This window comes from Bos javanicus, chromosome 6, assembly GCF_032452875.1.
Source record: "Bos javanicus breed banteng chromosome 6, ARS-OSU_banteng_1.0, whole genome shotgun sequence".
NCBI classification, from domain to species: Eukaryota; Metazoa; Chordata; class Mammalia; order Artiodactyla; family Bovidae; genus Bos; species Bos javanicus.
The window spans coordinates 24,738,659-24,765,319 of NC_083873.1; the positions used below are offsets into that span (position 1 = coordinate 24,738,659).

At 40.4% G+C, this 26,661-nt stretch overlaps 1 long non-coding RNA gene across 1 annotated transcript in view; it reads right to left on the reverse strand.

Moving 5' to 3' along the window:
* Window positions 1–10,818: 10,818 nt before the first annotated feature.
* The window catches only part of LOC133249322 (uncharacterized), a 53,622-nt gene continuing 37,779 nt past the window's right edge, over window positions 10,819–26,661 (reverse strand). Inside the window, exon 3 of the long non-coding RNA XR_009736910.1 lies at window positions 10,819–11,609. This is a non-coding gene — a long non-coding RNA (uncharacterized LOC133249322). The remainder of the gene's footprint in view (window positions 11,610–26,661) is intronic.

A 26,661-nucleotide genomic window follows, 5' to 3' on the forward strand; every position in this document is an offset into this window, starting at 1 on the left:
AAATAGCTTGAGTTTGAGTCCAGAAATCTAACACTATAAGCTATATCCCAGATGACTCTTATGTAAATACTCCATAGACTACTTTTTAAGGAACACTCATTTAGAGTCAGGCTTTGTTTCAGTTAGAATAAAAATAGAGAGAGTTATCTGGAAAGCCGGAACACACATTCAGGGCTCAAGGGTCATAGGACTTCAGTGGGATCATTATATTTAAAGACATGAACCTCAGTGCTGAATGATATCAGCAACTCAAAGGGAATAGTTCCCTGGGGCCAGCCCTGGTTACAGAGATAGCTATGTAACCAGGAATATCAATGAAGAGATTGAGAATGAGAAATATAACTCTTAGGCAGACTATAGTGGTTCTTACTGGTTGCATTATAGTCCTGCAGAAAACCAGTGGAATGAAAAATTATAAATTTGCTTCTTTAGCCTAGAATCATAGTAAGGAGAAATAATTATAGTTTGAAATTTTAACAGTTGCTACCTTCAAATATGATAGGTGATATACTGCCAAGAATATGGGAATAGTAAGATCAAATATAAATTATATAAAAACAGCAATTAAAATAGAGATTGTCAAATTGTACATGAACAAATCCAACTATATGCTTCCTACAGGAAACCATTTACAAATAAGAAAAATATGTAATAAGATGTAATGCATATTAATACTAATTAAAAAAACTGGAGTTAGACTGCTTTGGAACACTAGATTGCTATATGCAAAAAAATGAGCCTATATCTTTATCATACACCATATACATATAACTGAAAATGAATTATAGATGTAAATATAGTGGATTAAATTTTTAATCTTCCAAAATATAGAAAACAAATCTTCATGATCTTGAAGCAGGAAAAGAGTTGAAAGAATGTAAAAACTATGAAGTATTTTTAAATGTTAACTTATATCATTAAATTAAATATTTTTCCTCCTCAAGATACATCATTAAGAAGATGAAAAGACGAACCACAGACTTGGAAAAAATATTTGCAAAATCTATATCTGATAAAGATTTTATATTTTAAATATACAGAGAATAATTAAAAGATAATAACTGAAAGACATATGACCCAGTTTTTGAAGGGGAAAAGATTTAAAAGGAAATTTCACCAAATAAATGTTTAGATGCTTAGCATCACTGGTCATTGTTTTCTCTTTTTTTTTAATTTATTTTTTTAATTTTAATTGGAAACTAATTACTTTACAATATTGTGGTGATTTTTGCCATACATTCATATGACTCAGCCATGGGTGTACATGTGTTCCCCATCCTGACCCTCCCTCCCACATCCCTCCCCATCCCATCCCTCAGGGTCATCCCAGTGCACCAGCCCTGAGCACCCTGTCCCATGCATCGAACCTAGACTGGCGATCTATTTCACATATGATAATATACATGTTTCAATGCTATTCTCTCAGATGATCCCACCCTCGCCTTCTCCCACAGAGTCCAAAAGTCTGTTCTTTACATCTGTGTCTCTTTTGCTGTCTCACATATAGGGTCATTGTTATCATCTTTCTAAATTCCATATATATGCATTAATATACTGTATTGGTGTTTTTCTTTCTGACTTACTTCGCTCTGTATAATAGGCTCGTTTCATCCACCTCATTAGAACTGATTCAAATGTATTCTTTTTAATAGCTGAGTAATATTCCATTGTGAATATGTACCACAGCTTTCTTATCCATTCATCTGCCAATGGACATCTAGGTTGCTTCCATGTCCTGGCTATTGTAAACGGTGCTGCAATGAACACTGGGGTACACGTGTCTCTTTCAATTCTGGTTTCCTCAGTGTGTATGCCCAGCAGTGGGATTGCTGGATTGTGTGGCAGTTCTATTTCCAGTTTTTAAAGGAATCTCCACACTGTTCTCCATAGTGGCTGTACTAGTTTGCATTCCCACCAACAATCACTACTCATTGTTTAGTGGAGTAAGTTGTATACGACTCTTTGCGACCCATGGACGGCAGCACGCCAGGCCTCCCTGTCCTTCACTGTCTCCTGGACTTTGCCCAAACGCATCTCCATTGAGTTGGTGATGCCATTCAAACATCTCATCCTCTGTTGCCCACTTCTCCTTCTGCCCTCAATCTTTCCCAGCATCAGGGTCTTTTCAAATGAGTCGGCTCTTCATATCAGGTGGCCAAAATATTGGAACCTCAGCTTCAGCATCAGCCCTTCCAATGAGTTTTCAGGGTTGATTTCCTTTAAGATGGATTGGTTTTATCTCCTTGCTCTCCAAGGGACTCTCAAGAGTCTTCTTCAGCACCACAATTGAAAAACATCCATTCTTAGTGTGCTCAGCCTTCTTTATGGTCCAGCTCACACATCTGTATATGATAACTGGAAAAACCATAGATCTGACTATACAGACCTTTCGGCTTTCTAATATGCTGCCTAGGTTTGTCATAGCTTTTCTTCCAAGGAGCAAGCATCTTTAAGTTTCATGGCTGCAGTCACCATCTGCATGGATTTTGGAGACAAATAAAATAAAGTCAGCCACTGTTTCCACTTTTTCCCCACATATTTGCTATGAAGTGATAGGACTGGATGCCATGATCTTCATTTTTTGAATGCTGAGTTTTAAGCCAGCTTCTTCACTCTCCTCTTTCACCTTCATCAAGAGGCTCATTAGTTCCTCTTTGCTTGCTGCCGAAAGAGTGGCATCATCTGCATATCTGAAGTTGTTGATATTTCTCCCAACAATCTTGATTCCAGCTTGTGATTCATTCAGTCTGGCATTTCATATGATGTACTCTCCATGGAGGTTAAATAAGCACTGTGACAATATACAGCCTTGTACTCCTTTCCCAATTTTGAACCAGTCCTTTGTTCCATGTCTGGTTCTAACAGTTGTTTCTTGACCTACATACAGGTTTCTCAGGAGACAGGTAAGGTGGACTGGTAATCTCATCTCTTCAAGAATTTTCCAGTTTGTTGTGATTAACTCAAAGGCTTTAGTGTAGTCAATGAAGCAAAAGTAGATGTTTTTCTGGAATTCCCTTGCTTTTTCTATGATCCAACACATGTTGGCAATTTGTCACTAGTCATTAGGGAAATGCAAATGAAACCACAACTAGATATATAATACACAATATATAATAGCTGAATTTTAGAAAATTAACAATACCAAGTACTATGGACAAAGATGTGCAGCAACTTATATTCTCATATATCACTGATTAAAAGGGAAAATGGTACAACAACTTTGGAAAAGAGTCCAGCAGTTTCAAATAAAATTAAATACATATTACATGACCCAGAAATTCTACTCTGAGTTATTTCCCTCCCTATGAAAATAACCATACATGAAACCAAGACTTGTCACAGACATTCATACTAGCTTTACTCATAATAACCAAACATTGGAAACAATTCAAACTTGTCAAATACTGATGGAAAAGCAAATTGTGCCATATCCATAGAATGGATTACCACCCAGATGTAGAAAGAAAGGAATTATTGGGTTGGCCAAAAATTTCATTTGTCTTTTTCCATAAGATATTACTTACATAGGCAGCAGCATGAATTAATCTGAAAAGCATTTAGAATTCTAAATAAAATAAAGGAGACATAGAAAACTGATTGATTTAATTCATATGAAATTCTAGACTATGACAAAGCAGTACTGACAAAAATATATCACTGATGGACAGGAGCTGGGGCTGAGGATCTGACTAAAAGACACACAGAGGAACTTGCTGAGTGATGACATGTTTTATACCTTGATTTGGCAGTGGACAGTTTCATAATAGTATACATTTATAAAACTCATCAAATGCTACAATAAAATGGGTGAATTTTATCACATGTAGATTATACTTCAGTGCAGTGTAAAAGAAAAAAAACTAAAAAGATGGTTGGCGTGAAACTGGCCGTATTATATATGCCTTTCTTCTGGCCATAGAGATTGTTTCATGAACTGTCCGTTTTATCTGAGACAATCGAATGAATATCAGTCCTGCCTTTATGTCACTGTGAGGGGAAGCCGTCCCGAAAGGAAGCCATAGTCTATGATTTCACACTTAATCCTTACAAATATCCTAAGATATAAGTATTATTATTCCACTTTATAGATAAGAAAAATGGGGTTAGAGAGATTTATTTTCCCAGTCATGTAACTAGCAAGTGGTAAAGCATGGCCTCTGCCTCAGTTCAGTTCAGTTCAATCACTCAGTCGTGTCCGACTCTTTGCGACCCCATGGACAGCACGCCAGGCCTCCCTGTCCATCACCAACTCCCAGAGTTTACTCAAACTCATGTCCATCGAGTCGATGATGCCATCCAACAATCTCATCCTCTGCCATACCCTTCTCCTCCTCCCTGCAATCTTTCCCAGCATCAGAGTCTTTACAAACAAATCAGCTCTTCACATCAGGTGGCCAAAGTATTGGAGTTTCAGCCTCAACATCAGTCTCTCCAATGAACACTCAGGACTGATTTCCTTTAGAATGGACTGGTTGGATCTCCTTGCAGTCCAAGGGACTCTCAAGAATCTTCTCCAACACCACAGTGCAAAAGCATCAATTCTTTGGCACTCAGCTTTCTTTATAATCCAACTCTCACATCCATACATGACTACACGAAAAACCATAGCCTTGACTAGATGGGCCTTTTGGCAAAGTAATGTCTCTGCTTTTTAATATGCTGTCTAGGTTGGTCATAACTTTCCTTCCAAGGAGTACGCCTCTTTTAATTTCATGGCTGCAGTCACCATCTGCAGTGATTTTGGAGCCCCCAAAAATAAAGTCAGCCACTATTTCCACTGTTTCCCCATCTATTTGCCATGAAGTGATAGGACTGGATGCCATGTTCTTAGTTTTCTGAATGTTGAGTTTTAAGCCAACTTCTTCACTCTCCTCTTTCACTTTCATCAAGAGGCTCTTTTAGTTCTTCTTCACTCTCTGCTGTAAGAGTGGTGTCATCTGCGTATCTGAGGTTATTGATATTTCTCCAGGAAATCTTGATTCCAGCTTGTGCTTCATCCAGCCCAGCATTTCTCATGATTTATTCTGCATATAAGTTAAATAGTCAGGGTGATAATATACAGCCTTGACGTACTCCTTCCCTAATTTGGAACCAGTCTGTTGTTCCATGTCCAGTTCTAACTGTTGTTTTCTGACTTGCATACAGATTTCTCAAGAGGCAGGTCAGGTGGTCTGGTATTCCCATCTCTTTCAGAATTTTCCAGTTTGTTGTGATCCACACAGTCAAAGGCTTTGGCATAGTCAATAAAACAGAAATAGATGTTTTTCTGGAACTCTTGCTTTTTCGATGATCCAGCAGATGTTGGCAATTTGATCTCTGGTTTCTCTGCCTTTTCTAAAACCAGCTTGAATATCTGGAAGTTCACGGTTCATGTATTGCTGAAGCCTGGCTTGGAGAATTTTGAGCATTACTTTACTAGCATGTGAGATGAGTGCAACTGTGCAGTAGTTTGAGCATTCTTTGGCATTGCCTTTCTCTGGGATTGGAATGAAAACTGAGGTGCCAAATCTCATGCTTATAGCTATTTCAAGGGAAAAAAGAACACAACATAGATGTATAATTTTAGATTTTTCATATACTTTTGAAAATATGTTACTGTGACAGCCAGGACAATATCTGTATTCTCAATATATATAACTAAAAAGACAATTTTGAAATCACATGACACTTGTTCTAAAACCATAGTATATGTTGAAACAAATTGCTATTGTTACAGGTTATACATGCATATTTACTAAGCTCTTAAAGATCCCATGGATGGAGGAGCCTAGTAGGCTGCAGTCCATGGGGTCGCTAAGAGTCGGACAGGACTGAGCGACTTCACTTTCACTTTTCACTTTCATGCATTGGAGAAGGAAATGGCAACCCACTCCAGTGTTCTTGCCTGGAGAATCCCAGGGACAGGGGAGCCTGGTGGGCTGCCATCTATGGGGTCACACAGAGTCAGACACAACTGAAGCGACTTAGCAGAAGAAAAGATCATTTAAACTGCATCAATAATAATACAGATTGAGAAAATAGTTGCAATGAAGCAAAAACAAATCAGGAAAACTGACTACTTTGTTTCACATAAGAATTTCATACACATACACAAGCTCAAACACACATAGTCATTTGAGATGCCCTGCATGGATGGTGACATGAAAAAATTGGAAAAACAGGACCCTCCTCGGGTCTGTTGAGGGAGAAAAGGATCACAGTGTATTATATTTAAGCCTCCTGACTGAAGTAGTTTATGGCTATATTCTGAGTGGCATAATGATTTGAATGTCATTGTTATACAAAGGAAAATGCTTTAAGTTTAGTGGTACTGTGGCCATTATGTAAATATGATCCTTCTATATCTAGCCTAGTCTAGTTTGCAAAATTAGATATGCCCAGCCATGTTTCTGAAACTCTCTAAATCATTCTACAGTAAATACAAATCCAGAATTACTGAGAGAGAAAAGCTGGAAAAAATCTAATGTCTGAAGCTGAGAAAGAAAATATCCAATGTAGAAATACATTTTCTTCAAGAGAATGGCAACACTATAAATAATTATGACCAAAAGACACACTAGAATACAATACCTAGGTATATATGTGGGCATTTTTGACCTAAAGAAACCAACCCATTGTGTTCCCAAAGCAAAGAACTCTTGTTCTTTTACATTTAAAATATCAGCATTATTAGAAAATCTCTTATTTAGAAACAAGGAAATTAGAAATTCCTTATTTCAGGTTGAAAAGCAATTTGCACTTAACCAAAGTCATTCATCTTTATATACTCAATAAAGTATCGCAAGGCTTCAAACAGTACATGAACTGTGAACTTCCAGATGTTCAAGCTGGATTTAGAAAAGGCAGAGGAACCGGAGATCAAATTGCCAACATCTGTTGGATCATAGATAAAGAAAGAAAATTCCAGAAAAACATCTACTTCTCCTTTATTGACTACGCCAAAGCCTTTGACTGTGTGGATCACAACAAACTGTGGAAAATTCTTAAAGAGATAGGAATACCAGACCACCTTACCTGCCTCCTGAGAAATCTGTATGCAGGTCAGGAAGGAGCATTTAGAACTGGACATGAAACAACAGACTGGTTCCAAATCAGGAAAGGAGTACGTCAAGGCTGTATATTGTCACCACACTTATTTAACTTATAAGCAGAGTACATCGTGCAAAATGCCAGGCTGGATGAAGCACAAGCTGGAATCAAGATTTCTGGGAGAAATATCAATAACCTCAGATACGCAGATGACACCACCCTTATGGCAGAAAGCGAAGAAGAACTAAAAAGCCTCTTGATGAAAGTGAAAGAGGAGAGTGAAAAAGTTGGCTTAAAGAAAGTGAAAGAAGAGAGTGAAAAAGTTGGCTTAAAGCTCAACATTCAGAAAATTAAGATAATTGCATCCAGTCCTATGACTTCATGGCAAATAGATGGGAAAACAGTGGAAACAGTGGCTGACTTAATTTTGGGGGCTCCAAAATCACTGCAGATGGTGACTGCAGTCATGAAATTAAAGATGATTGCTCCTTGGAAGAAAAGCTATGACCAACCTAGACAGCATATTAAAAAGCAGACACATTACTTTGCCAAAAGGCCCGTCTAATCAAGGCTATGGTTTTTCCAGCAGTCATGTATGGATGTGAGAGTTGGCCCATAAAGATGGCTGAGCACCAAAGAACTGATGCTTTTGAACTGTGGTGTTGGAGAAGACTCTTGAGATTCCCTTGGACAGCAAGGAGATCCAACCAGTCAATCCTAAAGGAAATTAGTCTTGAATATTCATGGAAGGACTGATACTGAAGCTGAAACACCAATACTTTGGCCACCTCATACAAAGAGTTGACTCCTTGGAAAAGACCCTGATGCTAGGAAAGATTGAAGGCAGAAAGAGATGACAACAGAGTATGAGATGGTTAGATGGCATCACTGTCTTGATGGACATGAGTTTGAATAAGTTCTGGGAGATGGTGATGGACAGGGAAGCCTGGCGTGCTGCAGTCCATGGAGTTGCAAAGAGTCAGATATGACTGAGTGACTGAACTGAACTGAATTTATTGCATTTTCAGATCAGATCAGATCAGATCAAATCAGTTGCTCAGTCGTGTCCAATCTTTGCTACCCCATGAATCGCAGCACGCCAGGCCTATCTGTCCATCACCAACTCCCAGAGTTCACTGAGACTCACATCCATTGAGTCAGTGATGCCATCCAGCCATCTCATCCTCTGTCATCCCCTTCTCCTCTTGCCCCCAATCCCTCCCAGCATCAGAGTCTTTTCCAATGAGTCAACTCTTCCCATGAGGTAGCCAAAGTACTGGAGTTTCAGCTTTAGCCATCATTCCTTCCAAAGAAATCCCAGGGCTGATCTCCTTCAGAATGGACTGGTTGGATGTCCTTGCAGTCCAAGGGACTCTCAAGAGTCTTCTCCAACACCATAGTTCAAAAGCATCAATTCTTCGATGCTCAGCCTTCTTCACAGTCCAACTCTCACATCCATACATGACCACTGGAAAAACCATAGCCTTGACTAGACGAACCTTTGTTGGCAAAGTAATGTCTCTGCTTTTGAATATGCTATCTAGGTTGGTCATAACTTTCCTTCCAAGGAGTAAGCGTCTTTTAATTTCATGGCTGCAGTCACCATCTGCAGTGATTTTGGAGCCCAGAAAAATAAAGTCTGACACTGTTTCCACTGTTTCCCCATCTATTTCCCATGAAGTGATGGGACCGGATGCCATGATCTTCGTTTTCTGAATGTTGAGCTTTAAGCCAGCTTTTTCACTCTCCACTTTCACTTTCATAGAACAGTTGTCATTTCTTGACCACATAGCATGTTCCAGGCCTTATTCTAAGTGCTGTATGAATTCATGTAATCCTTGTGATTTCCCTTATGAGTTAAATAGTATTATTATCCTCCTTTACAGATGAAGAAACTGAAGTCCAGAGAAGTTAAGCTGTCTGGAGTCACATAGCTGTCAGAAGTTAAAGACAGGATTTGAGCACAGGCAGCCTGGTTACAGACTTCCTTGGTGCCTCAGATGGTAAAGAATCCACCTGCAATGAGGGAGACTTGGATTCAATCCTTGGGTTGGGAAGACCCCCTGGAGATGGGCATGGTGACCCACTCCAGTATTCTTGCCTGGATAATTCCATGGATAGAGGAGCTTGGCAAGTTACAGTTCATGCGGTCACAAGGAATTAGACATGACTGAGCAACCAACACATACACAGGCAGGTTATAGATTGTTCACACTTTATAACTACTCTGGGCTAATTCTTCCCTAGGTATGATATTGTGTGTCGGGGCGGGGTGGGAAGGGGGCATGCCTTATGGGTATGTGGGAGTACTTTGACAGTTCAAAAAATTTTTACAAAAAATTTACCACCATAACCATTTTCAAGCATACAGCTCAGTGGCATTAACTACATGCATATCATTGTGCAACCATCACCACCCTCCACCTCCAGAAATCTTTTCATCTTGTGAAACTGAAATTGCATCCATTCAATAACGACTTCTCATTCTTTTCCCCTTCCCTCCGACCCCAGCCACCATCATCCTACTCTCTTTCTAGAAATGAGATCACGGTAGGTACCTCATAGAAATGGAATGGTACAGTACTGTTCTTTTGTGACCAGCTTATTTCACTTAGCAAGATACCCTCAAGTTTCATCCATGTGACAGCATGCATCAGAATTCTTTTCTTTTGAAGACTGAATAATATTCCATTGTCTGAATATTCTACCTTTTGCTTATCCAGTCATCCACTTATGAACACTTGGGTTACTCCGTCCTTTTGGCTATTACGACTAGTGCTGCTCTGAACATGAGTGCACAGATACCTTTGAGCTTCTGTTTTAAGTTCTTTTGTATATATAAGAAAATATTTTTTTTGTATATTTTTTTTGTATGTATAACCAGAAGTCCGATTGCTGGATCATATGGCAGTTCTATTTTTAATTATTTTGAGGCACCATGGCATTGTTTTTCATAGCAACTGCACTTATTTTACATTCCCAACCACAGTGCATAAAAGTTCCAATTTCTCTACATCCTTGCCAACACTTGATATTTCCTGGTTTTTCAATAGAAGTCATCTTAATGGGTATAAAGTAGGGTATGTTTTTAAGTTCTTGGAAGTTTCTAGATTCTGCATTTTGAGTTATGATGTATGGTGCAGAGAACTGTATTTTGCTTTGAAGGTTTGCCATGACCATGTCCTCTGCTAAGAAAGAGGTAATACACATAACACACCATAATTTGTACCAGGTGGACCTTCAGGAGTGGTGACTCCATGCTTTGTATATGTGATCCTGCTCATCTGGCCACAGCTGATTGGGCCAAAGAGTGGCACTTGAGCCACACGTGGACCAGGTGTTTTGATGCAGAAGAGGTGTTCACGGGGCATTGAACCACGTCTCCTCTCTCAGTTTCTGTCCCACAGTCTGTCTCAGTGACTGTCTCCATTTACAGGATTAAACTCACAAAACTTGAGGTTCACAGGCTCAATTGGTCCCTCCTGGCAGGAGAAGCAGAAGCAATAGTAATAGAGATGAGGTATTTGAGACACCGTAGTAATGGAACATTTATAGGCACAAGCTCGTAAAATTTGACCAACGGCCAGGTCAGCCGAGCTTTTTAGTGATTTTTAGTGATTTTGCATAGACTTCAACATCCTTTCCCCATAAACACTGTGATCTGTGATACCCTAAGCATGCTTCTCTTCTTTGCAACCCGAAAATGGCCAGTATGGAAGTTTTAAACAAAGAAATAAACATATTCATTAAAACAAAAAATGCTTTGAGTTTTATAAGGTCATTCTTTTATTAGATTTATTATTATATCTTTTATTATATTTATAGTTATTTATAAGGTCATTCTTGATTTTTAAGTAACTTAAAAAAAACACAACTTTAATGAGGCCTCTCTGCTTTGCACAACTATGTTTCTGTTTGGTGTTGTTTTGATGCGTATCTCAAGATTTCTCTTTTTCATACCTAGGAAAATCAGAAAGAAGTTGCAAGCACAAAGTAACAGAGAAGAAAATGAAAGCAGGATTCGTAACTCTGAATTAGAATTAGCAAAAAAGCAAACAGAGCATCTCCAAAATGAATAAATCCACAAACACCAGCCACCATACACTTAAATGACCAAGTAAAGCGTTCAGTCCAGTTCAGTTCAGTTCAGTTGCTCAGTCGCGTCCAGCTCTTTGCGACCCCATGAATCGCAGCACACCAGGCCTCCCTGTCCATCACTAACTCCCGGAGTTCACTCAAACTCAAGTCCATTGAGTTGGTGATGCCATCCAGCCATCTCATCCTCTGTCATCCCCTTCTCCTCCTGCCCTCAATCTTTCCCAGCATCAGGGTCTTTTCCAACGAGTCAACTCTTCACAATAGGTGGCCAAAGTATTGGAGTTTCAGCTTCAGCATCAGTCCTTTCAAAGAACACCCTTCTGATCTCCTTTAGAAGGGACTGGTTGGATCTCCTTGCAGTCCAAGGGACTCTCAAGAGTCTTCTCCAACATCACAGTTCAAAAGCATCAGTTCTTCGGTGCTCAGCCTTCTTCACAGTCCAACTCTCACATCCATATGTTTTCTTCAATTCTAAGCTCCAACTTTCAAAATACAATTTCAAGAAGTCAAATTTTAAACTGAAATACTATCCAGAGATATCCAATAGCCACGTGTGAACATGATTTGCTGTAACCACTTTTTACAGTATGCCTAAAAGTTAAAATAGAGATACTTCCCCATAACTCAGACATTTCCTCCTCCTGGCATACGTGTATAACCGGTTGCTGTAGCCACATCCTCCTAGCTAACTCTCTCCATTAAAATAAGGGAACAAATATGCCATTTAAGTGTGTCTCTCTCATCCGCTAGTATAACAACAGCAACAATAAAACAACAACTAGCTCTGCAACAGCAGTTTTAACTGGTGGCAAGATGAAGGGAGGTCAGAGGTCAAGTTACACAGATATTTAACTATGCAATGAACATATTGAGCTATCGGGACAAATAGGAACAAATAAATCCATGCTGGCAACCAGAAGTTGCAGTCCACAGCTTGGTTTCTTAGCAGAGGTAGTGTATGTTCCCTCTGGTACAGTCTGTGAGCCACACTGACAGACAAAACATATACCACCCTTTAATCCTAATGCGGGATTAAACAGGACCACAGAAAAGTCACAAACCCCTTTCCCAACTAGGCTACAAAGGTAAAACTGTCAACCTTACCAGGCTCACTTTGTTCAAATTTAAGGTTGTTGGAGAGACATGGGAATAAATATTGATACACATGTCAACTAACTATGATAACATCCTGGTTTTAGCAGGTCCTTTCTCATTAAGGAATCAGTAATAATATCAACAACCTTTTGCTGAGTAATTATTGTGCCAGCTGCTTTGTGCATGCATGCTAAGTCACTTCAATTGTGTCCGACTCTGCAACTCTATGGATTGTAGCCTGCCAAGCTCCTCTGTCCGTAGGGATTCTCAAGGCAAGAATACTGGAGCAGGTTGCTGTGGCCTCCTCCAGGATATCTTCCCAACCCAGGGATCGAATCCCTGTCTCCTACATCTCCTGCATTGGCAGGCGGGTTCTTTACTACTGGCACCACCAGGGAAGATGCTTTGTACCCACTCTCTAATTTAATACCACAGCAATCCTATGAGGTAGGAATTATGTTCTGCATTTAAGACATGAAGTTCAGCTATTTGGCCAAAAACACAAAGCTAGTAATTGACAGAATAGGTATTTATGACCCATTTTACCAAACACGAAAACTCACATTTTTCTTTTGTATCACTATACTACCTGTCCTGCTGCTGCTGCTGCTAAGTCGCTTCAGTCGTGTCCGACTCTGTGCGACCCCATAGACGGCAGCCCACCAGGCTCCCCCGTCCCTGGGATTCTCCAGGCAAGAACACTGGAGTGAGTTGCCATTTCCTTCTCCAATGCAGGAAAGTGAAAAGTGAAAGTGAAGTCGCTCAGTCGTAGTAGGTACTAAATACATAGTAATGAATAAAGAATTTAACAAACATCTGCTGAGTAAAATATGCCCAAATCTCTGGTCACAAAATATGACAGGTTCAGTGAAAGATGCAATGTGTATATCTTTAAGACTTGGATCCTGGCTTAATATGTGCAAACAGGAATTTAAGAGGCAAATGAATTCTGTCTACCGTTGCTTAGCACATATTACTCTGTTTTCAGCATAGAGCAATTTCTTTACCTCTTTGTCTTACTTTCTCTCTAATAAACTGTTAATTCCCTTGTCTAGACCTCCGGCACTCTTTTCCTAGACAGCAATAACCTCTTTCCCGTTCCCGCCAGTCTACTAACACCAAGGCCAAAATTATTTTCCATGCCTGCCACTCTCACATCCCCCTTTAATAGGAAACCCCCAGGTTTCCAATGGCTCTGCTAATTACATTAATGGGGGCTATTCCCTTCAAGAACTCACTCCACCCTACCTATCTGTTCCCTCTGCTGCTGTATTCTGTATTATGGAGGGTGGAATTTAGGCTCCATCCCAGATAATCCCTCCAGTCCTCCTCATCCTAACAGGTCACACAAACTGCTCCAAGTCATATTTGCAGCATGGGTTGCCAAAGAAGAAAAATAATGTTGCCAAAAGGCCTTCTTGCCTTTTACAAGAACAGATCTTAGAACAGATCTACTTCACCGTTTACCCGAGAGAATCCCTCTTTATAATATTATTGAACTTGGCAATCAGACAGAGGCTGAGAGGCCATTCCAAAAGGATTTGCTAAATCAGCTGTTCTGAGGCAGAGTGATGCTGCATTCTAGCAAGAAGAGCGTTCCATTTAAAACAGAAGCTGGCCTTCAGTTTGCCCTACTCACTCTACTTTAGTATCCTTCCTTGTTTTCAAGTCTATACTACTTCAAAGAGAAGGAGCTCCAATTAAGGATGAGGAGATGGTACTCCTTTGAGCCAGACAATATTTTTTTTTCTACTCACAGCCACCCCTCGGTCAAACCGCACTGGTTTTGTCATTTATAATATGTGACTGCCTGTGTGACAGCCAGGGAAGTCACCTCAGATTCACCCAGTAGTTCCCCACTGAAGTAACATCATGACAGGAGTTAGGACATTTGCAGTATCTCTCAGGCTCTTTTTTCTGGGATTGCAGTCTGTGAAGCCTCTATAAACCAGAACTGCCAAGGTCTGTATTTGTCACCTTGTGGAAAGGACTTGCCTAAAACGGAACATAAAGAAGAGCCAAGAGGAGAGAGCCCTGCCAGAATCCTGTGAGCCCTTGAATTCAACCATGCCTGAAAGCAGAATCATTATCCCTTGGACTTTCTAGTGATGGACGCTAATAAATTCCTATGCCTCTTAGCTTCAGCAAGGTTAGCTGGAATATTTTTGTCACTTGCAAATGCATGAGCTCTAAATAATAAACAGTGTGTAGCTGAGGGAAAGATGACTGCATGAGGTATATTTCCCAATAGGAAACAGATGGTACTCTCAAATTGGAAAATTTCAGAGGATTTTTTAAAATTAAGTTTCTATTTACAAAGCTGTAGGTGGGGTGGATCGGAACCACAAGGGTTCGTTAACTCAGAGTTGGGTAGAACAGAGCTGTTATCACCCGCAGGCCTATGAGGACAAGGGAAAGACTAGTTACCAGATTATGGAAGAAGAGACTCATGTCGAAACAGTAACCTTGAAATACACAGTGATGTGGAGTCAAGAGACACAGCTAGTTCAAAGTGAACTTCCAAGAAAGGAGCCAAGGGAATCAACACATTGACCTCCGTCTAGTTCTGATCTATCTACGATCCCTGTTGGCCTTATTAAACTGAACATCAGAGAGGCGTGTGATGTAGCCACACAAATCAATCTCCCTGGGCAGAGATGGAAATTCAGAAGGAGGAAATTTGATCTCCAGTTTCACATGAGAGTTATTCAGCACAGCCTATGTGTTTTGCCTGTTACTCATTCCTGTCCTTCATCCAATTAAAAAATACATATTCTCATCTCAGGAGATACATGAAGTCCCATTGGCAGATGTATTTGCATGGAGTGATAATAGCTCCATCATACTGTCTTTCAAGGTTCCCACTGAGTGTGATTGTTGTGCAAAGTCTGTCCTTCAGCTGATGCCAGCAAAGCATAGGATCTATCCACAAATCAGACCCATGCTTTTGCTTCCACAACTCACTAGTCATTTTGAACTCTCCATGAAGTCATAGATGTGAATGAGTAAAAGACAGCAAAGCAGTAGAGGCAGGTACAATATTGAGTCTGAGCCACCAACTTCTGCAGTTGATTGAATATGCTTGGGACTAGACTTGTATATGCTATTCCAATTTTATAGTATAATATTATTGTTTATGTCCAGTGTTAACTTCTGTGTATCAAATAATACTTCAGATAAAATGGAAATTTCAGATTTCATAGTCATTTTACTTTGCATGGTAAAGTATTTAGTGTCTGGTAGCAAGCCAGAAGCTGCTTTTCAAATGGAAAATAGCTGTCAGTAAAGAAGGACATGGCCTTATTCCAGAGCCCTGGGTATATAGGCTGTTGATCTTCCTATTGAATTTGCCAGAGGCTTAAAGAGCATCTCCATCTGCCATAAATTCTTCCTTTATTTATAGTGTCCCATATTATGAGGCCCAGATAGCAGAGTAGCCTGCATTGCCGTCTAGACTCACTACAGAGCCCATTCTTCCTATAAGTTTTCCCTCTCAAAACTTGTAACTTTAAATATTACCCATACATGGGTAATAGGATTATACCAAAACAAATGTGTTGCCTGCAAATTCCTGACTGGTCCTAGGTATAATATCTTTTTCTAAGTGATGAGTTCCATGTAAGGTGTAGCAACTTGTGCCTTTCTTCAGAAAAAAAGGTCACATTATGCCTAATGGATAACTCATATTTCGGACTCTGAAATTTCATAGTTTTTATTCCTGCCTTTTAGAATGCAGCCTTTTTACGATATACAGACTGCTTGCTGCTTCTGCTTACTAGACCCAGTTAACAATGTTATCTTTATGTAGTAGATGAGTGAGATGTTTAGTGAAAATAGCAAGATGATCAAGGTCCATCTAGATTATATTATAACATAAAGCATGGTCCACATATCACCTGGGCCAGGTAGTAACTCTATACTATAGTCCCTGTTATGTAGATGCTTCTGATTTTCCTCACTGATTGAAATGGAATGATAAGACAGCTGCACATAAAATCAGCACATGATTATGTTTGCTATTGTTGGTGCTGTTTAGTTGCTAAGTCATGTCCAACTCTTTGTGACCCCATGAACTGCAGCATATAGGCTTCCCTGTCCCTCACTATCTCCCTGAGTTTGCTCAAACTCACTCCTATAGTTTATTAGTCTCCATGATATATACCAGCCAAATAGACATGTTAAATAATACATGGTAAGTATAACTACCATTTCACTTCTCAAAATTGTGATAGTGACACTAATCTCTATAATACCCCCAGGAATGAGATACTGGTTTTGGTTAATCATCTTATTAATGGAGGCAGGGAGCCCATTTCAGGCATTTCTACTTGACATTTTCTATCATAATATTGCCCACTTCATAGGTAATGGTACCAATATAGGGATTTTTTTCTCTTCTTGAATAAATTAATCATCTTAAAATTTCTAGATAAGGAATTAAAAGTAGTATTTATCCCCAGTCTTCCAAGAACTACTATCAGATGTGAGCCAAGATTGCATCTATTAACTGGCTTCTATGAGCCCCTGCTCACTAGGACACAAAGCTATTTAGTCCTAGGGAATTGCTTCAGTTTATAGACAATGTCTAATAACCCCCCAAAAGTGTGGGCATTTATCATTTTTTTAGCACACAGTCACCATAATAAATGGTTTCAGAGTTCCCAAGGAAGTCTTGGGAAGAGACTTGCGGGATTGATAAGTCCATATGACGATGTCTTTCCTTAAAGAGACCTGGAGGACTTCCCCGGTGGTCCAGTGGTTAAGACTCTACCCTTAACTGCAGGGGGTGTGGGTTTGACCCCTGGTGGTGGAATTTCCACATGCAGCATGATGCAGCACCTCCCCCTAAAAGAAGGAGAACCTGGACTATTCCTCAGTTCACAGACTTCAGGTGTATGAATCAGTTTAGATTTAGAACCTGGATAGGAAGGCATGAAATTCACCTCAAAGATTCAAGTTAGGTTTCTGTGCTTTGGACGAATAATTTTTCCACTTATATATGTCAAATAACCCATTAATAGAATGATTTCTAGGGAACTCCCACAACAAACAAGTATTGTCACAGACCCCTTAGGTCCAAATTCTGTGCTTATCGTTCAAATTCCATAATTCCTTATAACACTCAGCTCATCTCTGACAGTTAATTGCTATTAAACATACTCTACAAATCTAAGACTTCCACTATTCACGCTGCGGTCAGTGAACTTCTTACACTGCATCATCCTCTCAATCCTCTCTTTCTTAAAAGGAGCCATCATAGAACTTCTCAAGCATCTGCTGTCCCACATCAATGCATTCCTTACTCCTTTGGTGAATGGTGCATCCTTTGGGTCTTCCCAAAGGGTTTGACTAAACAGACTACTGCTGATAGAGATAGGTTGACTCTTCTTTTCTTTTCTTTTCTATATGCTCTTTTCTCATGGAGTCAGGTCTTGAATTTCTCAAACTGTGCTATGTGGGAAAATAACTCTCATTATATAGGTCTAGAAGGAATGAGAGTTGGTGAGGTTGGGTCCTAAGAGAAATCAGCATCAGATTATGAGTCAACTGCCTTAGGTTAAATCCCTGAAAAATTTTTATGCAAAGACTATTCAGAGGGAGGAGATGGAGCAGAAACTACCTCCTCAGGCAAGAGAATTTCAAGAGAATTTAGAGGATCAGAGTCCTGACTCATGGGAAAAGACCCCGATGCTGGGAAAGATTGAGGGCAGAAGGAAAAGGGGGCGACAGAGGATGGGATGGTTGAATGGCATCACCAACTAAATGGACACGAGTTTGAACAAATTACAAGAGACAGTTAAGGACAGGGAAGCCTAGCATACTGCAGTCCATGGGATCACAAAGAGTCAGAAATGAATGAGTGACTTAACAACAACAAAGTCCTCAGCCCAACGTCTGCTCAAATGTCCCAATCCCCTGCCTCAGATTTTCTACCAGCTTCTTTTCAAATGAGAAACCCAGAGACATACTTGAGAATTTGATGGATGCTGCAATCTCCCACCTTTTATAATCACATCCCAGGTTTGTGCCTTAGCCAAATAGCAACAATGGGAGATGAGGAACTCCTTCAAAGCTTCCACTGAGGCCTTCTTGTTTTCCACATGTGTTATATAAATTTGTATCTCTTAATTTCTCTTTTCCCTAAGTAAGCCCCTGAGGGAAAGAAGTCAGCTTATTCTGCATGCTTTATAATCTCTGCTGTTGCCATAGTGATCTCCTGCTGCAATGCTCTCCATCTGTAAATCATTCTCTACCACCATCATGACACTCTGGGTAATAGAAATACCTCTGTACCCACTTTTCCCAAGTAGGATGATTATCCTGTGATCCATGAATTTAGGAGAAACTTAATGTCAGAATCCCACTTGGAAGGTCTATTCCCAGTGGCCACTTCCAGTACCAATAAATGCAGAATGTAAAACTAATTATTGCATTACTCAGGGTCACAACAGGAAAGAGGCAGCACATTCAAATTAGAATAATTCAAAGGAAGCTTATTACAAAAGGACAATTTACTAAAATGAGATTTAGGAAGAACCACAAGTGATAATGTATTTTTCCAGACTTTTATTACAACCCATAGTTGAAAGGTGACAATGAGGGGAGAAAGCAGTTAGCAGAATCTAAAAGTTGAAAGACAAATATAGAAGGTCACTTTGAGATGATCTAGTGAAGGAGCATTTCAGGGAAAGGCAGCAAAAAATACAGAGATGGCATTGTGAAGGAAGAGCATGTAGCCCTAAACCTAGAACAGAGGGTGAGAAATGAGAAATGAGGACAGAGAGGTGAGGAAAGTTGCACATATTATAGGCTATTGTAGGTTATTGTAAGGGTTTTGTTTTAATGTCCATATATTGGGAAGATTCCAGAAAGTTTGATTCTGATTTACATTTTTAAAGGATCACACAGACCACACAGAATGGTGGTGACCCCACAGATCACACAGAATTACAACAATCTAGATGGGAACTTCCTGGTGGTCCGGTGGCTGAGACTCTGTCCTCCCAATGCAGGGGGCCCAGGTTCTATCCCTGGTCAGAGAACTAGATCCCACATGCCTAAATTAAGAGCCCATACACTGCAATGAAGGTCCTATATGCTGCAACTAAGACCCAGCCCAGTCAAAAAAATTAAAAAACAATAATATAGTTGAAGGGCAATGTTGGCTTGGACCAGCTCCAAGTAGTGGTGTTAGCACAAAGTGATCAGATTTTGGAAACCTTTTTTTTGAAGTAAATCTGATAGGAATTGCTGAGACGTTGAATAGGGGTTGTGAAAGAAGGAAAAAATCCCATGTTTTTGGATTGAGTAACTTAAGAACGAAGGTGTCATCCATGGAGTTGGAGATGGCTTTGAAAAGAACAGGTTTAGAAGGAAAAAAACAGGAATTCTATTTGGACATGTTAGGTTTGAGATGCTTTGGAGGCATAAAGTAGGTGACTGGAAATACAATCTGAAGTTTAGAAGAAAGGTCCAGGCCGGAGATATAAACATGGGAGTGTGAACAGACAGACAGTACTTAAAACCTCAATACTAGATGAGATCACCTAGGCAGTGAGTATCAATAAAGACAGGACCATAAATTTGAAATATGAATCAGTCCCTGAGAAAATTTTATTCTAAAATGATTGTTCTGAGGAGCTTTAATATCATGGAGGGTCGAGAGACTACCCTGTCTCTCAGTGGAATTTTGTAACATTCTTATTTAAGGGTGTAAAGATCATGGTTAACTTGATGAAGAAGAATATGGTTATGAGAGATATGCAGTCTCTTTAGACTTCCATTTCTTTATGCCCTCAGGTTACATACATTTAAAATCACCAGAAATGCCTTAGGAAAGGCCTCCTAGGGTTTCCAGAAGATGAACAAGGCACATTCAGTGCTCGGCTGTGGACCTTGTGTAGGAAAACCTTATGTCTGAATTGATGCCAGTTTCTCACGCTTTTCCTCAGCAATCCTCTGGAGGTCGCAGAGGGAGAATTAATATGTATCCACCTGCGGAAGTAGCTACACCCATAGCAGGACCCCTAGGAAAACCCCCTAAAGCCCCAAAGCAGCAGTGAATGAAACTCTGTGTACCACATCCACCTCAGTACCTTAGACTGTATCCATCTGTGGGAAGCTGAACCCTTAAATCCAACCTCCTCACGTGTCTATGTGAAAATTGCTCATGCACAGATTGCTTCAGCTTATGTGGTGACTGCTAGAAATCACAGAGCCCCGTTGCATTGCTGTCCTGATGTTCACCCTGATTTGATGTTCCTGATTTGGAAGACAACGAAGTATGGATATTATACAGCTTGTCAAGAGACACAGAGCAAGTTAGGAATTGGTTGTCTTCATTCCACTCCTTGATTTACCACCTGGTCTTTTCAGCTCACAAGATAACACAAGATTATTTTAAAACCACACAATCACCCCCAAATGTCAGTTTTACACACCCTAATATAATTGGGAGCAGTTCTGAAGCCAGTTTTATTTTGAACCCTGGCTCTTAGTGACCCCATAGCCTTAACATTTTCATATTGCTCTCCCAATTTTAAAAGATAATGGAGAAAGAGCACAGAAATAAACCCTGGCTGAAAGTAAAATTTTTAAATTATATCAAGCAATACACAGCTGTGAAATCATTTATGAGAGAGCTGTCAGGAGATATACCCTATATTATTTTGTGACCCATTCAGAAATAATCATTTCTCCCTGGCTGGTCTCATTGGCTGTGGCTCCTAAAAGTATAGGCAACATTGAACTAGGTGACTGGAGGGCTTCTGGGACTGCTTTCCTTCCTGTGTATAACCTCAGGGAAAACTCCAGTTTCCTCATTAGTACAGCCAGGTTGTAACGCTGACTCTGTCTACCTTACAGGTGTTTGTAAAGACCAGGTAAGGTATTGCACTATAATGTATAAGCACTAAACAAATAAAAATAAAAGTGATAATAGACAATATTAAATAGCACTCCGCGTAAGCCACTGCTCCCAGTGCTGGTCTCGCTTCTTCACAGCAGCCTTGCAATACAGGCAAGCTTTATTTGTATTGATCTATTTTGTATCTAATAATGAGAGTGCAAGGAATGAATGACTCATTGCTGTTCTTCTGGATGTTGAAACTGCATCAAGATTGTCATACTGAGGGAAGTCAGTCAGAGAAAGACAAGTATCATATGATATCGCTTATATGTGGAATCGAAAAGAATGGTAAAATTAATCTATTTGCAAAACAGAAATAGAGACACAGATGTAGAAAACAAACTTATGGTTGCCAAGGGAAGGAGGAGTAAAAGGATAAATTGGAAGGTTGGGATTGACATATACATTCCACAATGTATAAAATATACAGGGACCTAACTGTATGGCATAAGGAATTCTATTCAATACTCTCTAATGACCCATAAGGCAAAATAATCTGAAAAAGAGTAAATATATGCTTAACTGATTAATGTTGCAGTATAGCAAAAACTAACACAATATTCTAAATCAGCTACATTCCAATAAAAATGAATTTTAAAAAATTTTAGAAAGAAAGCTATGGATAGCCACTGAAAAATTTTAAGCAGAAACTTAGCATTAAATACAATAAAATTTGTGTTTTATTTAAAAAAAAAAACTGCAAGATCACCTTCTAAATTTTGACTCAAGCGTGCATGCTAAGTTGCTTCAGTATCTGACTTTTTGTAGCCCCATGGACTGTAACTCGCCAGGCTCCTCTGTCCATGGGTTTCCCCAGAGAAGAATACTGGAGTGAGTTGCCATGCCCTTCTCCAGGGGATCTTCCCAACTCAGGGATCAAACCCATGTTTCTTACCATCTCCTGCATTGGCAAGTGGGTACTTTACCACTGGTACCACCTGGGAAGCCAAGAGGCCAAGAAAGGCATTTGCAGACTCACATCTACAAGCTGATTGTGACTAGGACTCTGGCCAACCCAGAACTGTAAATGGGGATCTGGCTATATGGTTAAGGTAGAATCAGGTGGTACAGTGGGTTGTTAGGATATTAGTTTTGAAGCTTTGTTTGCATAACAATCACATTGCATTTGTATCTAATGAAGAATACATACATAATATACACATAATGTATGCAATGTATATAGTGAATAATGTATCAGTTCAGTTCAGTCTCTCAGTCGTGTCCGACGCTTTGAGACCCCATGAATCACAGCATGCCAGGCCTTCCTGTCCATCACCAACTCCCGGAGTTCACTCAGACTCACGTCCATCGAGTCGGTGATGCCATCCAGCCATCTCATCCTCTGTCGTCCCTTTCTCCTCCTGCCCCCAATCCCTCCCAGCATCAGAGTCTTTTCCAATGAGTCAACTCTTCCCATGAGGTGGCCAAAGTATTGGAGTTTCAGCTTTAGCATCATTCCTTCCAAAGAAATCCCAGGGCTGATCTCCTTCAGAATGGACTGGTTGGATCTCCTTGCAGTCCAAGGGACTCTCAAGAGTCTTCTCCAACACCACAGTTCAAAAGCATCAATTCTTCAGTGCTCAGCCTTCTTCACAGTCCAACTCTCACATCCATACATGACCACAGGAAAAACCATAGCCTTGACTAGACGGACCTTTGTTGGCAAAGTAATGTCTCTGCTTTTGAATATGCTATCTAGGTTGGTCATAACTTTCCTTCCAAGGAGTAAACGTCTTTTAATTTCTTGGCTGCAGTCACCATTTGCAGTGATTTTGGAGCCCAAAAAAATAAAGTCTGACACTGTTTCCACATCTATTTCCCATGACGTGATGGGACCGGATGCCATGATCTTCGTTTTCTGAATGTTGAGCTTTAAGCCAAATTTTTCACTCTCCACTTTCACTTTCATCAAGAGGCTTTTGAGTTCCTCTTCACTTTCTGCCATAGGGTGGTGTCATCTGCATATCTGAGGCTATTGATATTTCTCCCAGCAATCTTGATTCCAGATTGTGATTCTTCCAGCCCAGTGTTTCTCATGATGTACTCTGCATATAAGTTAAATAAGCAGGGTGACAATATACAGCCTTGACGTACTCCTTTTCCTATTTGGAACCAGTCTGTTGTTCCATGTCCAGTTCGAACTGTTGCTTCCTGACCTGCATACAGATTTCTCAAGAAGCAGATCAGGTGGTCTGGTATTCCCATCTCTTTCAGAATTTTCCACAGTTTATTGTCATCCACACAGTCAAAGGCTTTGGCATAGTCAATAAAGCAGAAATAGATGTTTTTCTGGAACTTTCTTGCTTTTTCCATGATCCAGCGGATGTTGGCAATTTGATCTCTGGTTCCTCTGCCTTTTCTAAAGCCAGCTTGAACATCAGGAAGTTCACGGTTCACGAATTGCTGAAGCCTGGCTTGGAGAATTTTGAGCATTACTTTACTAGCGTGTGAGATGAGTGCAATTGTGCGGTAGTTTGAGCATTCTTTGGCATTGCCTTTCTTTGGGATTGGAATGAAAACTGACCTTTTCCAGTCCTGTGGCCACTGCTGAGTTTTCCAAATTTGCTGGCATATTGAATGCAGCACTTTCACAGCATCATCTTTCAGGATTTGAAGTAGCTCAACTGGAATTCCATCACCTCCACTAGCTTTGTTTGCAGTGATGCTTTCTAAGGCCCACTTGACTTCACATTCCAGGATGTCTGGTTCTAGGTCAGTGATCACACCATCGTGTAGCATGCTAATTAAATGTAGCCAAATTTTCTTAAAATACTTTTGTTCACACTTTACAAGAGGTGAGAAAATCCCATTTGTCTCTGTCAAAGTAGAGTGAAGGCTATTGGTGATTGTAGGGGTATATTATGCTGTTTGACCCACTCCCCTAGGGTGACTCCTGGGCTGGACTTTGTTCAGGCAGGTGGTGTACCAGGATGAGCCTTCTGGTGTCCACTTACCCTCTCTGCTTTCTCCCTTCTAATCTCTTTTATCTTCCCTCTTCTCTCTCTCATCTCCATTTCTCTCCTCTGTCTTCTCTTCTCTTCAGTTCTTTCTCCCTTCTCTCTCTCTGCTTACCTTGCTACCTCTTAATTTCCCTTTTTTGTCTCCCCACCTCCTTTTCTCTCATTCTCTCTCCCTCCCACCACCCTTTGCTCACCTCCATCATGTGGTTTGGGCTTCTGCTTCAACCTGTTAGGCCCAACCCCATTTCCTACTCACCTGACAGTCTTTCTTCCCATTCTACCTAGATTTTCCCAGAGCCTTCCCTGCTTCAACAGCCTGACTGGCTTCCTCACAGGACTGCATTGTGTAAGTGGAGCCACAGTACAATCCTCCTGTCTGGATTCTCCCTACATTGCCCCACTCCACACGGCAGGTTGGGATTGAGGAGTCCAATCTGTGTCTGACCTCCCAGTGTCTCTGTGGCATGGAGTATTGGCCAGCTTCAGTGACATTGTGAGCCCAGATCAGCTTCCCCCAAGTCCATCACTTGCCTCCTAGAGGCCTATGTTACTAATGTCTGATCTGGGGGGATGAATCTGGTGAGAACTCATGACCAGTGAGTAAGAGTCATGGTTCTCAAAGAGATTTTCCAGGTTGACAAAGATCCTACTTAGTAATCAAAGAGCATTGTCATCCAAGGGACATTTATTGAGAATTTAATGATGTCTTAGCATGTTAGGTATGCCAAGATGAATACTTTGGACCTTATCCTTAGGAACCTGAAAGTCTAGTAGAGGGGGAATGGGATGGGTTAGAAGTAGGATCTTATTATGAATATATATACAAATAGGAAATTAGAATTCCACTTCCTGTAAAAGAATAATGGAAGAAAATTTACCTACCTTGTGGACTGGGGGAGCATTTCTAGAGGGATCAACCTGTGACTTGAGCCTTTTAAGATGTGGAAGTTTCATTGGCTAAGACATCGTAGACAGGAGTATACTATGAGCACAGTTCTAGAGACAAGAAGAAGGTATAAAAAAGAAGCTGTATGTTGCTAGAGGATGAGTAATCAGAGCAATTCACAAGCAGCTTTGCTAGCTAAGAAGGAATAAGAACCAAAGGCCAGGAGAAGAGCCTGGCTGAAAAGGGTCAGGTTCTGAATTGGCTCAAGCCCAACAGGACACTACAGGGCAGATTCCCAGGGGGCAACGAAGAGGTTGGGGTCACAGGGGCACCCAGGGACCCACCCCAGGCACTTAAGGCTCAGAAGAGCAGAGTAATTCCTTATACACCTGCCACATTTTGTGCTTATTGGTGGCAAGTGAGTCCACACCTTTCAGAACTACCTGCCAATCTGCTGAACTGGGGTCTGAGGAACTATACATATACTTTAATTGGCTAAAGAAAGATAGCCCATAGTAGAAAAATAAGATTGGAAGTGTAAGTGATTTCCATATTCTGAAAAGTCTTGTTGACCAACCTTAGAAGCTTTTTTTTTTCTACAGACAAATGGAAGTTCATTTGCCACTGCATGCACGCTTGCATTCTAAGCTGCTTCAGTCATGTCTGACTCTTTGGGACCCTATGGACTGTAGCCCTCCAGGCTCCTCTATCCAGGGGATTCTCCAGGCAAGAATAGTGGAGTGGGTTGCCATGCTCTTCTCCAGGGGATCTTCCCAACTCAGGAATTGAACCTGCTCCTCCTGCAACTCCTGCACTGCTGGCAGATTCTTTACCACAGAGCCACTGGGGAAGCTCCATTTGTCACTGACATTTCAATAAAATCCAGAGCAAAGAGCCCTGGACTGAAACTTCTACTAAGGATTCTAGTCTAAGAAATGTAGTTTAGGCACATCATACTTCCTTAGGCCAAGCATACATGAAGTTGAATTAAGCCAGAAGAAAAAACACCAATACAGTATACTAACGCATATATATGGAATTTAGAAAGATGGTAACAATAACCCTGTGTACGAGACAGCAAAAGAGACACTGATGTATAGAACAGTCTTATGGACTCTATGGGAGAGGGAGAGGGTGGGAAGATTTGGGAGAATGGCATTGAAACATGTAAAATATCATGTATGAAATGAGATGCCAGTCCAGGTTCAATGCACGATGCTGGATGCTTGGGGCTAGTGCACTGGGACGACCCAGAGGGATGGTATGGGGAGGGAGGAGGGAGGAGGGTTCGGGATGGGGAACACATGTATACCTGTGGCGGATTCATTTTGATATTTGGCAAAACTAATACAATTATGTAAAGTTTAAAAATAAAAAAGATCAGAACAGAAAAATAAATAAATAAAAAAAATAAAAGGAGAAATAGTACATTTCATGAGCACTTTCACTACAGGATTTCTTTACTTTGCCAATTGTATCAGGACTGTCACCTGCTTGATTCACGAGCACCTGCTTAGGTGACATTTTGCAGGAACAGAGCAGAAGCATGAAGAAAGAGACCCTGTGCTCAGCCTTCTCCACTTTGTAAACAAGAAAACTACCATTTCCACATTAAATCTCAGGGCTATTTTTCAATTAAAGGAAATAAAAAATCCAGAGTGCCTTGAATTCCTCAATAGAAATGT